Here is an 18,255-nt window from a genome sequence, read left to right as displayed (position 1 = left end):
AGTAAATATACACATACATACATACATACAAACGTACATGCATTTTAGAGTGGGAAAGGGAACAGTTGAGCTGGCCACTTTAAAAGTACTCTCATTTCGACAGGCAAATAGAATAGACACTGGAAGCAGTTGAAGAGAGGGAACAGGGTGTCAGTCTACCATAAAGGTCCTCTGAGAGACTCCGCCCAGCAGGGGATTGAAGTAGTAGCCGAGTCTCCACAGCAGAAGGCAGGAGTCTTATGGAAGCATAGGAGGAGTAGAAAGACCCGGAGAGGATAGGAGCTCCACAAGAAGATCAACAGAGCTGACAAATCTGGACCCAGGGGCATCGAGACTGATGCACCAACCAAGGACCATGCATCCAAAGGACCTCGGCCCCCTACTCAGATGTAGCCAATAGGCAGCTCAGTCTCCATGTGGGTAACCTAGTAAGGGGAGCAGGTGCTGTCTCTGCATGGACTCTGTTGCCTGCTCTTTGATTACTTCCCCTTCGTGGGGCAGCCTTGCCAGGTCACAGAGGAAGAGGGTGCAGGCATTCCTGGTGACAGTTGATAGGAGAGACGGGCTCCCCTTTCTGAGGACTAGGGGAGGGACATGGTGGGGGGAAGAGGGAGAGAAGGAGGGTGGGACCAAGAGGAGATGAGGAAGGAGGCTACTACTGAGATGTAAAGCAAATAAAATTTAAAGACAAATTTAAAAAAGAATTTAAAGTACGTACAGTGAGTGCATCATCTCATTGGGTTCACCTTTTAACATTTTTTTCCGGATTTCTACTAACACCTGACCCATCAGCCTATGAATGAATAATATGAAAAAGTCTCACTTTGCCATTCCCAGCCCCTCCAATTCTTGTCCAAGCTCCCCTTCACTTCCTGCTTATACCAGCACGTGTAGGGCTCAAGGATCAGTTTGTATTGGTAGCCGGTGCCTCTTGGCTTCTGGTGGCCACACAGCTGTGTGCCTGTTGTCCTGCCCTATGCTGCTCTGCTTCTGCATGCTGCTGCACCATAGGCTGGTGGTCTGTGGGAAAGCCTGCAGCTGAGACTTCGAGTTCAGTCCTCTTCACTGGACACATTTTCTAGGGTGGATCCTTGAGCTGCTCACATTAATTATTAGCTTGACAGACTCTAGAACCAGCTGGGAGGCTAGCCTCTGGACGCACCTGTGGAAGACTATATATTTTTTTTATTTTTAAAAAATATTTAATTTATTTATTACATATACACACCAGAAGAGGGCATCAGATCACATTATAGATGGTTGTGAGCCACCATGTGGTTGCTGGGAATTGAACTCAGGACCTCTGGAAGAACAGACACTGTTCTTAACCTCTGAGCCATCTCTCCAGGCCAAGGCTATCTTGATTAGCCCAAGGCTAGTGTGGGAAAATGTATCTTCCTTGTGGAAGGGACCATTCCCTGGGCTGATCCTGGACTGAATAAACTGGAAGTAACATTGGGTTTGGTGGCACAAGCTTTTGATTCCAGCACTCAGGAGGCAAAGACAGGTAGATCTCTGAGTTTGAGGTCAGCCAGGACTTCCTGTGAGCATTTTATCTTTCTGCTTCCTCCAAGCCCCTGCTGCCTCTCCTTCCCTGCCATGACAGCCTGTCCCAGGGCTGTGAGTCAGGAGAGCCCCTTCTGTCTTAAGTTGCTTTTCTCAGGGTATTTTATCACAGAAAGAGGAAAAGAAACCAAGTCCCCTCTAAGGGCGGCTTGCGCACCTGGCCTTGACTTTTCTACTTTTTGAATATAATTTATATTCAATAGAGTATATCGGCCATCAGTGTTCAGTGCACTAATTTTGGCAACAGTATGCATTTGCTTGTGTCATCAAAACATTCGTAGAACATCCCAGAAATCCCTTTTGCATCCCTTCAGACTTCTACCCTCCCAGCTCGCAACCATTTGCTAGTTTTTATCATTTTAGATTTCTTTGATCTTATCTAAATGTAACGATACCACATCTCCTATGTGACTGGGTGCTTTCACTCAGAATAATGCTTCCAGAGTTGCTCAGGTTGTTCCGTGTATCAATAATTGTTTTATTTTGATTAGCATGTGCCAAGCGTAACAATTATTTCCTGCTATATGGCTGTGCCATCGCTTCTTTTCTCGTTCTCTTCTATTTGACTATTCATGAGGTTATATATTTATGTTTATAGTTATATATATATTTGTGTAGTTTTTGGGTTTTGGCTATTATGACTGTAGTTGTTATCGGTATTTTCACGTGCATCTTTTGGTGGATGCTGTGCGCATGCACACGTGTATGTGTGTGTGTGTGTGTGTGTGTGTGTGTGTGTGTGTCCAGTTGCAAGTTGCTGGGTCATGTCTATTTAGAAATAGCCATGTACAAGCTGCTGACCTTTTTTTACTTATGCACACATGACAGGTAAGTTTCACATGCTTCTTATGATGATCTTCAACACTGGACACATCACTGTTCTTCAGTTATTCATGCTGGGGGTGTGAAGTCATGGCTTTCATTTGCATTTTTGTGACGGTGTTGAGGTCATTTCACATTCAACTCGTTTTTGGTATGTATTACTTTGGAGGTGTCTTTTCTAAGTCTTTCCCCTACTTTTAAAACAGAGCTGTGGGGGCTGGAGAGATGGCTCAGCAGTTAAGAGCACTGACTGCTCTTCCAGAGGTCATGAGTTCAATTCCCAGCAACCACATGGTGGCTCACAGCCATCTATAATGTGATTTAATGTGCACTGTATACATAATAGATAAATCTTAAAAAAAGAATTAAAAGAAAAACAGAGCTGTGGGTTTTCATATTTTTGACCTGTAGACCCGCTGATACCTGTGCTGGACACTTGTCCATTCTCAGCACTATACATTATAAATACTTTTTCACTGACTGTGGAGTACCAATTTAATTCCCAAATTAAAGTATTAAATTAAAGTGTCTTTGGGTGCCCGGAATTTTTTTTTTATTTTGATAATGTTCTAGTTGATGTGCTCATATGGCAATTTTTTTTCTTCTTGTGGCTTAGATATTTATTTGGCCTGTGACTCTGTAATTTCAGTAGTCCTTAGTAGAGAGAGCTTACAGCTTATCTCTGTTCTCTTGAGTGTCACCCAAGGCTAGGGACTGAAGTCATCAGGAAGCTTGTCACGCACATGTCCAGCAATAGGTATTGTCAGGCTAGACTGTAGCAGGGTTCATTCACAGGGATCCCTACCACGGCCACTTCATTTGGCGGGGCTCACGGGGTGTGTATGTCCCAAGAAAGAGGAAGTCAGGTGACACCTGTGTCCTTTCTCTGATGTGACTACAGCAGTCACACAGTAACACATGGGCTTCATCACTGGGCTGGAAAAGTGGCAGGCTCACCTGGGCTCTGGAGAACGGGTGGTAGGCTGGACTTCTGATCAGTGGTATAGCAGAGTTTAGGAAGAGCACATGGGTTGCTGTAGTCATCCATTTATTCTTTATTGGTTAATGATTTGTGCATCTCATCTAAAAGACCTTTGCCATATTAAAATTCAATGCTATCTTTTCAAAGTTAGCTGATTCTAGTTCTAGTTCAGTGCATGAATCACCTCTGTTTAATTAATTGTTATGTGAGAAGTGGAGTTGGGGTTCTACAAACAAACAAACAAATTGATTTTACAGCTCTACGGCTGATCCAGGACTATTGTTAGAATGACTTTCTTGTCTACGAAAGTGTATATCAATTGATCATATGTGTTATCTTAGTCATTTTTCTATTGCCTGGAAGAGACACCATTAATTGATGCTGGCTTACAGTTTCAGAGGCCAAGTGCCACTGCTTGATGGGGCTGGAACTTGGTCCCCTCACTCACTTATATCTGCATCAGCTTTCTGTTGTTGATAAGTTCATTCACTGCTTAAGTTTTTCTTTAATTTCTCTCCACAAGCTGGGAGCATACCTGGGTGGGGTCTTGCTCTGATGTCATCACTCCCTTTATTCACTTAGCATCAGGCTTTTCTTTAAACTTCTTATCTTCTTAAGTACTGGACTTAGCTTCCATTACAGTTCCTGGTGCCCCCTTTCCCCTCAAATTGTACACTTTGTATTTTTCCTTGTTCAGTTTGCTCATTTTTAATACATATCTTCAAAAGAGTGGCCACTGATAACCACACAATCAATACTAGGATGTCTCAAATTCTCCTCTGCCAACACCATTAATCTGAAACTTCAACTTAGCCTCAGACAGTTTTTTAAAATAAGGGTATAAAATACTCATTTTTTTTTTGACCAGAATAACATAAGAACAGTCTCTAAGCCACTTATTAATATTCTTCTCCTCTGAAACCTCTTGAGCCCATCATAATACCCTGCTTTCAGCACCACTGTCCTCCATGATCCTAGTAGTGTAGCCCATTAAGTCCCGCTTAAAGCATTCCACTGCTTTCCTAATCCAAAGCTTCAAAGTCCACATTCTCCCAACAAGCATCATAGACAGTCCTGTCATAGCAAAACCCCACTCCTGGTACCAACCTCTGTCTTGGTCACTGTTCTATTGCTGTGAAAAGAAACTATGACCAAGGCGACTCTGATAAAAGAAAGCATTTAACTGGGGGCTTCTCACAGTTTCATAAGCTTAGTCCATTATCATCATGACATGGAGCGTGGTGCCTCACACAATGCTGGAGAAGTTGGGAGCTTCATCCTGATTCACAGGCAGAGAAAGAGAAAGACACTACACTGGGCTTGGGCTCTTGAAAGGTCTTGTCACCCCACTGTGACACCCTTCCTCTAACAAAGGCACACCTACTCCAACAAGGCCTCCTGTTCCTTCTCAAGTGCTGCCACTCTCTGATGATTAAGCATCAAATATATGAACCCATGGGAGTCAACTTGATTCAAACCACCACAAATAGGTCCTTCAGCTGGTTCTGTCTCTCTGCTTTTATGTCAGTGCACACTATAAATCTAAGGTAAGGTTTGACATCATGTAACAAGAGTCCGCCCACTTGGTTACTTTTTTTCAAATAGTATTTGGTAGTCTATGCCTATAGAACTTGAAGATATAACATATATATATATATATATATATATATATATATATATTTAAAGAGACTTGCTGCAATTTCAATTGGAATGACACTGAATACCTAGATACATTTAGAGAGAGCGTCATTTAAAAAGACTTTGTTTTCTAATTTATGAGCATTGTAAATCTCTTGTTTCTGTCTGTCACTTACTTGTATCCTATGTTCGTTAGTAGGTTTTGGTGTAGAACACTGCACTCTATGAACAAAAGAGCTTCCATCTTCACCAGCTCAGCTGTTGCTAGTTGCAAGAGTCCATTTAAGAGTGCACCTGTTACTTGCATGGTGGCATCTGCCTGTAATCCCAGCACTCAGGAAGGCAGAGGCAGGCAGGTCTCTGTGAGTTCGAGGCCAGCCTGGTCTACGAAGTGAGTCCAGGCCAGCCAAGGCTACACAGAGAGACCCTGTCTAAGAAAACAAAACTAACAAAAAAGAGTGGGCCTGTTGACTATTACCATTTCCGCATAGAAGAAAGGAGTGTGGAGGATCATTGAGAGTCCAGCTGGCCCCCAGCTACTGTGCACAATTCTGCCCTAGTCACACAGCATCTTGGGGTCTGCAGCAGTGTGGAGTACACAGGCTGGGGAAGGGTGCTGGAAGGGAAGCCCCATCCGTGTGACAGTGGGAGAGGCAGGTACAGCCCTTCCATTTCACCCGCCTCAGGGTCTTCCTCACTCCTTCCTACAGACCTTCACTCATGTTCTTTAAGTCAAATCACTGGCTCTCCAGGGTGAACTTTGATGGAATTCTATCTTGGTTTGTCCTCAGGATCTTCTGAAGTGGCAATAGCATGGTTTATACCTCCCCTGGGGAGGACTTTCACAACAGACTTATTTATAAACATTTAGTGATTTTTTTGATCATGGTATACATAGGAATTAAATGTTCTTTTCTAAAATACATGTGTAATGCGTGTAAGTGTGTGATCTGATATATACGTGTGTGTGTTATACGTATGTGTGTATGTTTATGTATGATGTGATGCGTGTGTGTGTGTTTACAGATGTGGTTGGAGTTAGGCTTACAATTTCAGCATTTATCATGGTTGTTCTTGCTTTTGCTTCCTTTCTCTGTTACATTATTTTGAGGTAAATTAAGCATTTTTCCAGGACTGTGTTGTGTGCTCTCCATTGCCTGTTTCTTAAGTCGGGTTATTTCACAGTGTTTATTCTTCAGGAATTGAGCTAAGCGATGGTGGTCTGTGTTTACTGTGTTCACTCTGTGGTGTGTGAGGTGTGTGGTATTCACACTGTTGTGTGTGAGGTGTGTGGTGTTCACACTGTTGTGTGTGAGGTGCAGATGCAGCCTTGCCTCCTGCTCTTGGTGCTTTTGTTTTCATCTATTTTGCTTTGTTTATACTTTGAAGCAATAGTTTATTGTCATTTTTACTTTTAGCAGAAACTTTCCAGATGTTAAAAATCACACACAACACGTGTGTGTGCACAGAAATGGAGACAGATAGATAGATAGATAGATAGGTAGATAGATAGATAGATAGGTGGATAGATAGATTTTTTTTTTGTATTTATCTCTGAGACTGTTTTTTAAAGAAGAAGAAAACATATTTGCCCCGTTGATGCCTTCTTTGCTTTCATACTCACTTCCCTCCCACTTCACACAAGTTTAAGATAGATTGAGGCTTTCCTTTCACCCTCTGAACAATGGTGGGAGTTTGGGAAAGTGCCCTCCGGAGGCTGACCTCCTGGCTGTCTCCCCCCCTGCTCCCCCCCATTTTAGGGCATCCTCTTTACTCTTCAGTTTGCTCTAGACCCCTGAATCCTGAGAGTCCTCTCTTCATTCAGAAGATGGAGGGCAGATGCTGTGTCTCTGGTAGCTGGGAGGGATGTCCCTTGGACCTCCTGTCTCAGCTCCAGCCTCAGCCTTCCACCTGGAGGCCCATCTCAGGCCCCTGGCCTGTGCCAGCCATCGGCACAGCACCTCTATGCTCTAAGTACAAGGGATGTGGAAGAGTGATGCGGCTTTGCTGTGGGCTCCTCTGGGCCGCAACTATGACCAAACCCACTCATTGCTGTAAGTTGGCTAGAAGTTTGGTGGGGCTCTCTTTATCCACCTACTACTCATCTTTTCCTGCTCCTTTGCCAGTGAGAAGAGCATCATGGGTCTTCTTGCTGGGAAGTGACCTTGATTCTCTTCTGCTCCTATGGGTCCTTTCCAGTTCTGTAGCTTTGCTGGCCTTGTGTTGTGCACGCAGGGGCTGTAGTCCTTGTGACTTGCCACACCCTGGGGTGGACGCAGTTCTTAATCACTTTTATTTAGACTCTCTCTCCAGTGCTCAGGTGTTTGTCAAGGCAGTTGGAAAACAGATAGATTTGAGTGATTCTGATTCAAAATCCCATTTTCTTCCTGAGTTAATGGCTTTTGATTGGTGAACTTAAGACTTTCTGAATCCCTTTCTTTAGGAGTCCCTCAAATGACCCTTCAAAACCCACCACCTGGGGCTCTGCTGGACCTACCTTCTCAGTAGTCCAGAGATGCAGGGCTTGTGTCTTCCTCTGCTTTCCCGGGCATTATGCGTACATTCTTTTTTTTTTAAACACATTTTATTGAAAAATAAAATCATTGATATTACATCTCATTTGCTGTCCCATCCCATGCATCCTCCCATTCCTCCCTCCCTCCCGCTTTCACCCCATTCCCCTTCCCTATGACTGTGATTGAGGGGGACCTCCTCCCCTTGAATATGGTGCTAGGGTATCAAGTCTCTTCTTGGTAGTCTGCTATCCTTCCTCTGAGTGCCATTGGGCCTCCCCATCAAGGGGACCTGGCAAAATATGGGGCACCAGAGATCGTGTGAAAGTCAGTCCCCAGTCTCCACTTAACTGTGGAGAATGTTCGTCCCTTGGCTAGATCTGGGTAGGGGTTTGATGATGACTGCACGTATTGTCCTTGGTTGGTGCCTTAGATCAAGCAGAATCCCAAGTCACTTTCACACAAAGGGCACAGCTTTGGTTGGTTGGTTTGGTTTTTGGTTTTTCGAGACAAGGTTTCTCTAGGTAGCCTTGGATGTTAAGGACTTGCTTTGTCGACCAGGCTGGCCTCGAACTCACAGAGATCCGCCTGCCTCTGCCTCCTGGAGTGCTGAGATTACAGGTGAGCACCATTGCACCCAGTAGGGCAGGCCTGGCTAGAAAGGGCAGCATGAGCAGTTCCTATTTACAAATGAGCTGTCTTGGGTAGCCCTGGCAACTTTCTGACCTATTCTTGCAACAACGTGCCTGGTGCTCCACTGATCCTGCCTGGCTCCTCCCACTACTCCCCTAATACCACCCCCTCCACCCCTGCCAAAAGCAGGCAAGCTATCCTTCCTCAGGATGATTTTTTTTCTCGTGGTGTGCATCCTGCTGTTTGCTCTACCTTCCTTCTTGAGGTGGCATGGAGTGTGGGACAGCCACCTAGAGTCTGGCTTTTGGACTGCATGGTCCCTGCAAAGTCTGGCTCTTTAAAAAGGCGTCACTGGGGCTGTGCTGGTCTCTGAGCCTGTCTTGCTTTAAATTTCCCTGTTTAGTTTCTGTTCTCCAGCAAGACATAACCCCCTTTTTCTACCTCGCTAACCTCAGTGGTAGCTCTCCCCATGTTAAACAACGGTCTGATTTGGCATGGAGAAAAGCAGTCAGTCGTTTCCTTTAAATCTTAATGCTTTAGGCCCCAGGAACATTTGAAGTACCTATTTAATGAGAAGGCTTCAGGAGAAGCCTAGGTAAGATCTTCAAGGCTCTAATTGCTCCCTGGAGAAAGCTGTCAGGCCGTAGAGCCTGGCTCGGATCGTGTTTGCTGTGCAGGAGGAGTAAAAACAAGGCAGAAGTCAGGAGCAGAAGTTCAGGGGCCGATGTCTCCCAGACCTCTTGGCCTGCTAAGGATTTCTGGAATCAGGCATTGTGTGGTCTCCTGTGTGTACCTGCTGACTTGACCACTGTGTCCCCAAATGGCCAAACCAATAACTTGCATTTTCTTGGGTTTGGTTGCCTTATAATAATGTGGAACCCAAATTACATTTCTCTTTTCTCTTTCATTTATATACAAAACCCAAACGACCCAACCAGAGCCCTAAACTCTTCCCTTTGAGCCTCCAGCGGAGTCTTTTGTCTGCTCGCCGTTTATTTACTTGCTGCCCAGATATTGGAGACATGTCTCCTGGTTTCAGACACGATGCTGGGCACAAGGGTTTGCCCATGTTCACCACAGATGGAAGAGCAAAGAAAGAACGGAGGCCCCTTCTTTGCAGCCGGGGCCCCTCCTAAAGTGGGCGAGCCTCTAGAAGCCTGGCCTCCAGGGCCAAGTCCAGACAGCACAGCGTAGCATGGGAGAACCTGGCCATACAATAATAACATGCACTGTCTGCCCAAAGGCGTGTGGAGTGCAAGACACTCTGGAAATTGGACTCAAAACAACTTCTTCTTTAATTGAGACAAAAAGCCCTTTGTGTGGGCCTTCCTCCCTCAGCCCCACAGAGGATACGTGTTCACTGTGGCAGAGCCCCTGTCTCCCCAGAGCTGCCTCAGGTAGAAATACTGCCTGCCTGCCAGTGGCCATGCGTCTGCGACCATTACATGGGCCTAAGTGGGTTTGGGAGCTTTACCCTAGGAATTAAGTAAGAAAAATGAAGGCACAAGCAGGGTGCACCGTAGCTCAGACAATTCCGTCTTTTCTTGATGTTGATGAGACCTAAATTGGGAAGCCTTTGGCCGGTGGCGAGGGCAGATAAACGTTACGGATTTGAGGTAATCCCAGACCTCAGACTTGAATCTCTGCTTGACCCTTCCCTTTGAGCATGGGGAAGGAAGCCGAGGAAGGGTATCGGCTCAGCCATATGTCAAGTCAGGAGAGAAGATGACAGCCAGAGCCAGGTGGAGATGTGCAGAGAAGAGGGGAGGCTAAAAACAACAAAAGATAATTCTACAAAGTTACACATAATGTGTCCTTTAGGAGACAAACAGGCGGGGGTGAGATGTGAGAGGGAAGATAGTTCATGGTGGGGGCCTGTGGAGGGGGCTGGTGGGGGGGCGAGAGGGAGAGTGCTGCTCAGAATCCAAATAGCCACAAGCTATACCCATGAGCCCAAGTGCTAGGAAAGGCGTCAGCAGTGGTGCACCTGCAGACCACTCAGGGGCACAGAGGCAGGGGGTTGTTCAGCCAGTACCCTGTTTGCAGAAAGCAAGGAGGCTGTGTCCTTTCTGAGTGTGTGTGGTGGCAGGGATGGGGTAGGGTGGGGAGAGACACTATCTTAAATCCGTCAGTCACATTTACAGTTGCTGTCTCACTGGGCCAGCCCTGTGGGGGTGGCATGTGAGTGGAATTTTCTTTTTGTGAGCACTTACCACGTGCTTTGGGCTTTCTGTATGAACATCCAGGCTGTGAAGGCTCATCTCTGCATTCCCCTCCCCACTCCCCCTACTTAAGAGAAGGGGTGCTGAATTGCTGAGGGTAAGGCATTTGCTCAAGGCCACCGAACTAGTAAATAGTAGACTTCAGATGCAACTCAGTGGTCTCATACAAAGGCCCAACTGTCCACAACAGCAGAGGGCTCCTGCGGCCTCCTGCAGCTGGCTAGGCCAGGTAAGCACCAGGCTCCTGTCTTCTCCAGGTTCCCATGGGCTCCCGGCATGCCTGCCAGACTAATCCGCCCAGGCTGCCTCTCCCGTACACAGTGAACGGTTGGGGTTAGTCACCGAGTGCCTCTCATCCACTTGCTCCATCTGTAAAGCTACAAGGATAGAAGTTCTGGAAACCCTGCAGTGGGAATCAACAAAGGTTGGCCCAACACTCAGGTGTGGCAAGCTCAGCAGGTGGTGGCAGGAATCGGGTGCACAGTCAAGGTGCCTAGCTCCCTATGTGGTGTTCTCACGTTGTCCCCGTGTCCTTCTCATTTCCATAGGTGGCACACACTTTTAAAGCCCCCTGCTGGTTTCCTTCTTTTCTCTGGGAAATCCTGCTGTGGTTTGACCTGTAAACACTTTAGCCATCATGTAAGGGCACAGAATGGGCCACCAGCTCACCCTTGAGTCCCCGTCTCAGCCTCTGTTTCTGTTGGGGCTTTCCACAGGGATAGGACAAGGAGTGACAGGGCCTAGCGCTTGAGGGCAGGTTGACAGGCTCTGTGTGTGTGTGTGTGTGTGTGTGTGTGTGTGTGTCCATGCACATGTGTGGAAGAGTGGAGGACAGAAGTTTCTTTTTTCTTTCTTTCTTTCTTCCTTTCTTTCTTATTCTCTTCCTCCTCTTCCCCCTTTTCTTCCTGTTCCTCCTCCTTTTCCGCTTCTTCCTTCTCTTCCTCCTCCTCCTCCTCCTCCTCCTCCTCTTCTTCTTCTTCGATCTTACCAATAAAACTTTATTTTACAAATAAAGGTGCTGGCGTGAAAGCCCGCTGGCTCAGAGAAGCAGAGAAAGTACCCAGTTTACCTTCCTCTTCAGCTAATGTCCCAAAAAGAAGGCAATTTTTTTTTCAGTGAAACCTTTGAACTTCTATGACCTTTGCACCGATTGGATGAAATTCACCCAATATCAAAGATAGTTTCCTTTCACCTAAAATGAACTGAGTAAGGAAGCCAGTCACATTTTCAACACCTATCAGCCTTGGTGGCTGAATAACAAACAGGTGGCCCAGTCAGCATACATGCCATGTTGCCTGTACAGGTAGCCTGGCCACCATGACTCTGGTCTCATCAGGTTTCCTTCCTCTTACTGCAGTCTTTCCTCTACCAATCGGTCTGCAAGCTCCATCATTGATACTTTGTTCATTCTCGAAGCTTCCATGCTAGCCATTCTTACTTCCCCAACACAGCCCAGTCCACTCTTTATAACAGCAGTTGTCTGGTTTGTGTTTCTAGAGGTCATTGACTGTGTCTGTGGAATGGCCAGCCTCAATTTTACTTCTCCTTTGACCTGTCCAAAGTGCTGTGTCCTGTCTTCCTTGTTCAACTTGTCATCTCAACTTGAGACCTAACTGCCATTCCTGAGTTCCCTTCACATAAGTCCAGTTGGTCTCTAGGCCCTGTTAATCTCTCTCCTTTACGTATCTCATTTATCAAGTCAAGGAAATATGTGCCGATCATCTACTCATGGCCTGGAACCAGGGGCTGTGTTTTCATGCACTGGAGCTGGTCAGCTGGCTTGTGGAGAAGTTCTCGTGTCTGTATGACAGTAGCATTCCTTCCATGGGAGCAGGCGAGGGTCCAAGATTTCAAGCCACAAGAACACAAGCTGCAGAAATGTAATTTTTTTTCCAGTTCAGAGCTGGAAGGCCGTCATCATGGTGTCAGCAGCTTGTTTCTCCTGCGATCTCACTCCAAGGCTTGTTGATAGCCCTCTTTTTGTCATCCTTGCATGGTTTCTGCAGAGAAAACTTCCCTAGTGTCTTGTTCCTGTTAGGACATTACTATTACTACTAAGGTCCCATTGTAAAGTCTTCGTTTCCACTTCATCATTAAAAACAAAAACAAAACCAAAAAATAATTTGCTTTTCTTCAGCCACTGCCAAGGTGCTCAGTCCTTCTGAGGAGGCTAGGGCCGTGTTGGGGTGAGGCCCTTACTTTCTCCAGTGACCATGCGGGCAGTCCACAACATGGCCTCCGTCTCCGAGCCTGCATCAACTCTGCCCTCATCCTTCACAATGATGGGATGAGGTGATGGTCACGGAGAAGGCTAAGATCAATGCTCTCATTAAAGCAGCTGGTGTCAATGTTGAGCCTTTATAGTCTGGCTTGTTTGCAAAGGCCCTGGCCAGTGTCAACACTGGGGGCCTCATCTGCCGGTGGGCCAGCATTAGCTGCTGGAACTGCGCCAGCAGGAGGCCCTGCCCCAGCCAGCACTGCTGCCCCAGCTGAGGAGAGGAGGATGGAAGCAAAGAAATATGAGGAGTTTGGTGATTACATGGGCTTTGGTCTTTTTTGACTAAACCTCTTTTGTTAATATGTCCAACAAAAAATCTGAAACTGTAAAACAAAAAACAAACAAACAAAACCCCCAAAACCAAAAAAAAAAAAAAAAAAAAAACCAGCAACAAAAAGCAAACAAAAACCCCCCAAAATCAAAACCAAAACCCAAACCAAAAAACCAACAACAAAAAACAAAACCCAATTCTCCCAGTAGTTACAGTGTGAATATATGGAGCTGCTTGAGACTGCAGCATAAGGACCTTCTGGGGGGACACACATTGGCCCATATAGCCCAGTCTTCTCCTATCAGGTGCCACTGACTTCCCCTTGTACAAGCTGGGACAACCACCAACACTGTCCCCAGAAATTGCCAAATATCCCTGGGAACAGCCCAGCCCAGGTCAGAACCATCCAAGGAGTTTGAGCGTGTACCGCGCATTGTAATCACCAGGACAAACGAAACCCAAAGCCCCCCAGAAGACCCACGGAGGTTCTCATTTGATTGAGTTTTGGGGAAAGATATTTTGCCAAAGTGTTTTCCAACTTTGTACCTTGCAGAAGGCTGGGACTGCTCCAGTGATTCAGACAGACACCAGCAACCGATTTTACGACCAACATTTTAAAACATGTAATGCGTCCTACTTTGCGACATATTCTTTAATAGCTACCTGCAATGTTTTTCTGCACCATGAGATAATGTGTAATAAAAAATTTAATGAGTAGTGAAAATGTTGTAGGTTATGTAATCAAGGCCCTGGTGTACATCTTAGAGTGTGAGGATTCCGGAAGTTTCCAGGAAAGGATAGTCCTTCATGTCTGTCCTCAGAAGCAGTGCTGATCAGTGTGTTAGGCTAAAATTTAAGAGGCTTAAAACCAGAGCCAAAAGGGAAAAAGTCAACGGACAAGATGGCTCACTACGTAAAAGGCCCTTGGGACTCAAGTCTGACCATCTTAGTTCAGTCCCCGGAGGAGACAGAAGGAGAGAATTACGTCCACAAAGTTGTCCTTGACCTCCACATGACCCATACACACCCATGCACATTACCCCCTACTAAATAACAATAACAAAATAAGTTTTAAAAAGAATATGAGTATTTTTGTGGGGTTTTGAAGCCCACAGACGTGTTGCAGCAGTCTATAGTTTTGATGACAAAAATCTATTAAAAAGCTGTTACCCTATGGATCTTTGAGTATTTCGGTTTTGGGAATTAAATGGATGTGTCACCTTGTTTGAACTTGAGTTTCTTTGGTAATTATTAACGCTAAACATCTCCACCCCCACATACCAACATTGTGTACTGTTTGCTTTTCACCATTTGTGGATTCCTGGCTTGTGACGTTTGTTCTTTTTATCAAACAATAGTTTTTCTTATAGATTTGTAAGGGGTTGTTGTGAGGATATAATTACCCGTTACGGCTTGTGAATGGTCTTTATTCAGTTACTGTTTGTCTTTAATACTTAGATGAGCTTTATTTCCACAAGCGCCCTTGACACAGCGAGGAGTGTGGCTTTCCTCCGTGGTCCCTCCTCTCCGTTCGGCCTTCCTTTGCCTCCCTCGCTTTTCATCTTCACAGAAAACATCCTCACAAACTTCTCTACAGCATGATCAGAGCAATAGCTTTCCATATTTTATTTTATCATTAAAATATTTTAACATTATTTTTAATTATGTGCAGGTGCCCAGAGGAATTGGATCATCCAGAAGCTGGAGTGACAGGCAGTTGAGAGCTCCCTGACATGCTGGGAGTCGAACCTAGGACCTCTGGAAGAGCAGAGCATGCTCTTAACCTCTGAGCTGTCTCACTAGCCCTTGTATTTTATTTTTATTACTATATTTTGGACATCTGGTTTTCTAATTCTGTTTAGAATGACATGTCACTAAGGATTGCATTCGTGTTTTATTCCAGATGGTAACACAGTTGATCTGGAACTGCTTCTTTTTTTTTTTTTTTTTAAACTTTTTTTTTTACATATACATTTATATTATTACATACACACATATATAATAAACTATATATAATAAACTATCTACAGCAAGAAGAACCATGAAACAATCAGGATTTATATAAATGTTACATTCTTAGTGTTTTGGCTATTTGTATTTGGCAGCCTTAAAGAAAACATCTCTCCTGTCTTGGTAAGTCTACAATTCTGAATGTAAATCAGTATCTATCATATCTCGTCATTATCAACTTAAAACATCTATCTAGACCTAAAAACATCTTAACTTCTCAACAATTAAGATTAAGTGTAAAGCTAAACTATCTAGTCTTCAACTCCATCAGAGACTTGAGAAGGAATGAAATTGATTACCTGAGTATATGGGGGGGGGGGGGTGAAGGCTAGTGGCTTCCAAATGAGAAGATGACAGAGACAGTTTGCACCTGAATAGTCACTCAAAACTCTCTATAATGTTGGAGCATCATCTTCAGCCTTCTGGATCAATATATCTGATAAAAATACTTGCGAGGCAGGAACCACTGAGGACTTGCTTACCCTGTCTTGGCAGAGTTTGGCCATCAATTCTGCCTGCATCCAAGCTTGCCCTTTTTTTAGGCAGAATTCTGTCTGTGGTAGAAAGGAGGACATTTTGTCCAGTGGCTGCATTTGAAGCCATCTCCTTAAGGAGGTTCTTTGATGCTCATCATCTTTTTTGAAATAGACCGCGTGTTGCCAGGACTTAACCTGTCTCATTGTCAATAAGTCTTTAATATAATAAAAACAGCTTTAAATGCAACTACTTCTTAACAGTTTTATTTTATCCTTTGAATGCAAAATGCCACTTTTCTAGTCTAAATTCTAATCTGATTGCCAGGCCTGTTGAGGTACTTTTTATTCTAACTCATTGATTTAAATTACTAAATTTACAATTTGTTTCGGCAGTTGAAGTTCAAATTCACTTCATTCTTGATATTTTTCAAAAGAACTTTTGAATTCAAAACAGTGGTTTTTTTTTTTTTTTCAAATTTCAAATTTTTCCATTGTTCAAAATACGGATTTTAAAAATCAAAGCCCATGAACTCAGGTGGAATCTGCAGCTTTCCAACACTAAATGTCCCATTTAGGCATGGGCTAGCACTCTTTCTCCACTTGGGAGGCTTCTATATGAAGGTCCTGTGCTAGTCACTAGGTGGCCATTGCGTCTGTCCAGGATGTGGATGCTTTAGGTTTCTTCTGTGATGATCGGGTTATTAATTCAGTGCTTAGCTATGATAACTTATTACAGTGTGTGAGTAATGCTAACTTGGTTACCTCTCCTCCCTTGGGTCCATATTTCTTGTCCTCTTTCAGAACTGGGTAAGTATCTAGAAAAGATCTGGCCCCAGTGGAAGCAGTACATGCTCTTTGCCTGACTGGTAACAGTGGGCCATTTTACCATTTCTAATATGTGTCTGGCCAAAGTTCCTATAGACAGTGCGCTCCCCTGACCTGCTTGCACTTTTGGATTGAAATCATGCAGACCATGCAAATTTACATAACAAACATGGGACTCCCACCAACACTGTGTAGTTTGGAAAATTAATATGACAGTAGAATGAGTTTTTTTTTTTTTAACTTGAAATGATTTTCCTGTTAAAATCTTGAAATCTCTTGATCTAATGCCTTGAAAGTACTTTTCAGTTACTGCTATGAAATTCATTTGTTCAGCTTCTAAATATAATTTTGATAGCCTACGTTTTCACAGGAAATGATTTTCCATTTTTTATTTGTCTAGATAAATATATTTTTGCCTATGGATTATGTACCTTTATACTCCCAATTTTGAATATTTTCTTCCTTGTGTTAAATTTATTTATGAATTATATTCTTTATAAAAGCATATCAAAATCATATCATTCCAAACCAGTTTAGTTTATTCTTTAAAAATATTATCAAAACCATTAAGGGTTGTAGTTTCTTCCTCTAAGTTAAGATGTCAGCATCTCATCTCATAAGTGCACACAGTTTTTTATATGGTCCAGGTCGGGGCATGGTAACATTTGTAAATAAGTTCTACGTTCCTCCTAGGGTGAAAACTTAATTTTTGGAACTAATTGTGATATTTTCCCCTTGCTATAAGTGTCTTTTTAGAAAGCCAAAAAAGAAAGCTGGGCATGGTTGTGCATGCAACCCCAGCACTCAGGGAGGCAGAGGCAGGTGGATCTCTGTGAGTTGGAGGCCAGCCTGGTTTACAAAGCGAGTCCAGGACAGCCAGGGCTACACAGAGAGACCCTGTCTTGAAAAACCAAAACCAAAACCAAAAGAGCCAAATAGGGCATAGAGAGGTGGCTCTGGTACAGAGCGTGTGTTGCTTTTCCATGGGTCCTAGCTTGATCCCCACCACCCACGTCATGGCTCACAACTCTTGTTATTGCAGCCCTCGGGCCATCTGAGTCCTCTGTCCTCTGAGGCAGACTACACACACACACACCACACCACACCACACCACACCACACCACACCAATAAAACTATTTAAAAGAGGTGTGGAGAAATGGCTGATCTTGCGGAGGACCCAGGTTCGGGTTTCAGCGCCTGCGTAGTGGCTTACAACTGTTTGTAAAGTAACACCAGTTGCCATGAACCCAGCGACCTCTTCTGGTCTCCAAGGGCAACAGGCATGCATGGAGTGTACTTACATACATGCAGGCAAAGCACTCACATATATAAATAAATCCTTAAAAATCCCCAGCAAAACAGAACACTGGTAGTAAAAGACAAAACAACACCTCCAAGTCCCCAATCCCCCAAAACAACAAAACTCCCAGCCAAATAAATTCTACTGCCTTTTTTTTTTTTTTTTTTTTTTTTTTACATTAGGTTCCTTCGGCTGGTCTCCCTCGGTGTCCTTAGGCCACAACCTGAAGTCTTTAGCATTGCAAAACAAGTCTTTTGGAATTTAGCTTCTATCAGGGTTTCTAGCTTTGTCTTTTGCTCCTCGCCAGTCACTCCCTCCTACTCTCCTGCAGTCATGTGGTCCAAAGTGGACACCCCTGCTCTGAGTCTGCACTTGGAGCATCCCTCAAGCTTAGCACTTAAAGTTTTGTTACACTGGATGTGTCTCGTGTCTCTTCTTCCATTAGCCATTGAACTCTCTGGGGTCATCTTGAGAGCCGTGCTTGGTATATACCAGGCATCAGTAAATGTTGGCTGAGTTGACGTTGAATTACAGATAAGAACATGACATAAACCCCACCAGCCAAGGGGGCTGGATTGTACATCCCATTTTTAGATGAACACTGCACTTGACAGTATTGATCCTCAGCAAAGCTTGAGATACAAAGGAGTATTGGTAAAACAGGTGGAGTTCTATATTGGTAGCCAACTGCCAATTTATAGATGGCAGTTGTAACACA

Source organism: Acomys russatus, chromosome 22 (genome assembly GCF_903995435.1).
Source record: "Acomys russatus chromosome 22, mAcoRus1.1, whole genome shotgun sequence".
Taxonomy (NCBI): Eukaryota; Metazoa; Chordata; class Mammalia; order Rodentia; family Muridae; genus Acomys; species Acomys russatus.
Note: the sequence above shows the minus strand (reverse complement) of the source record.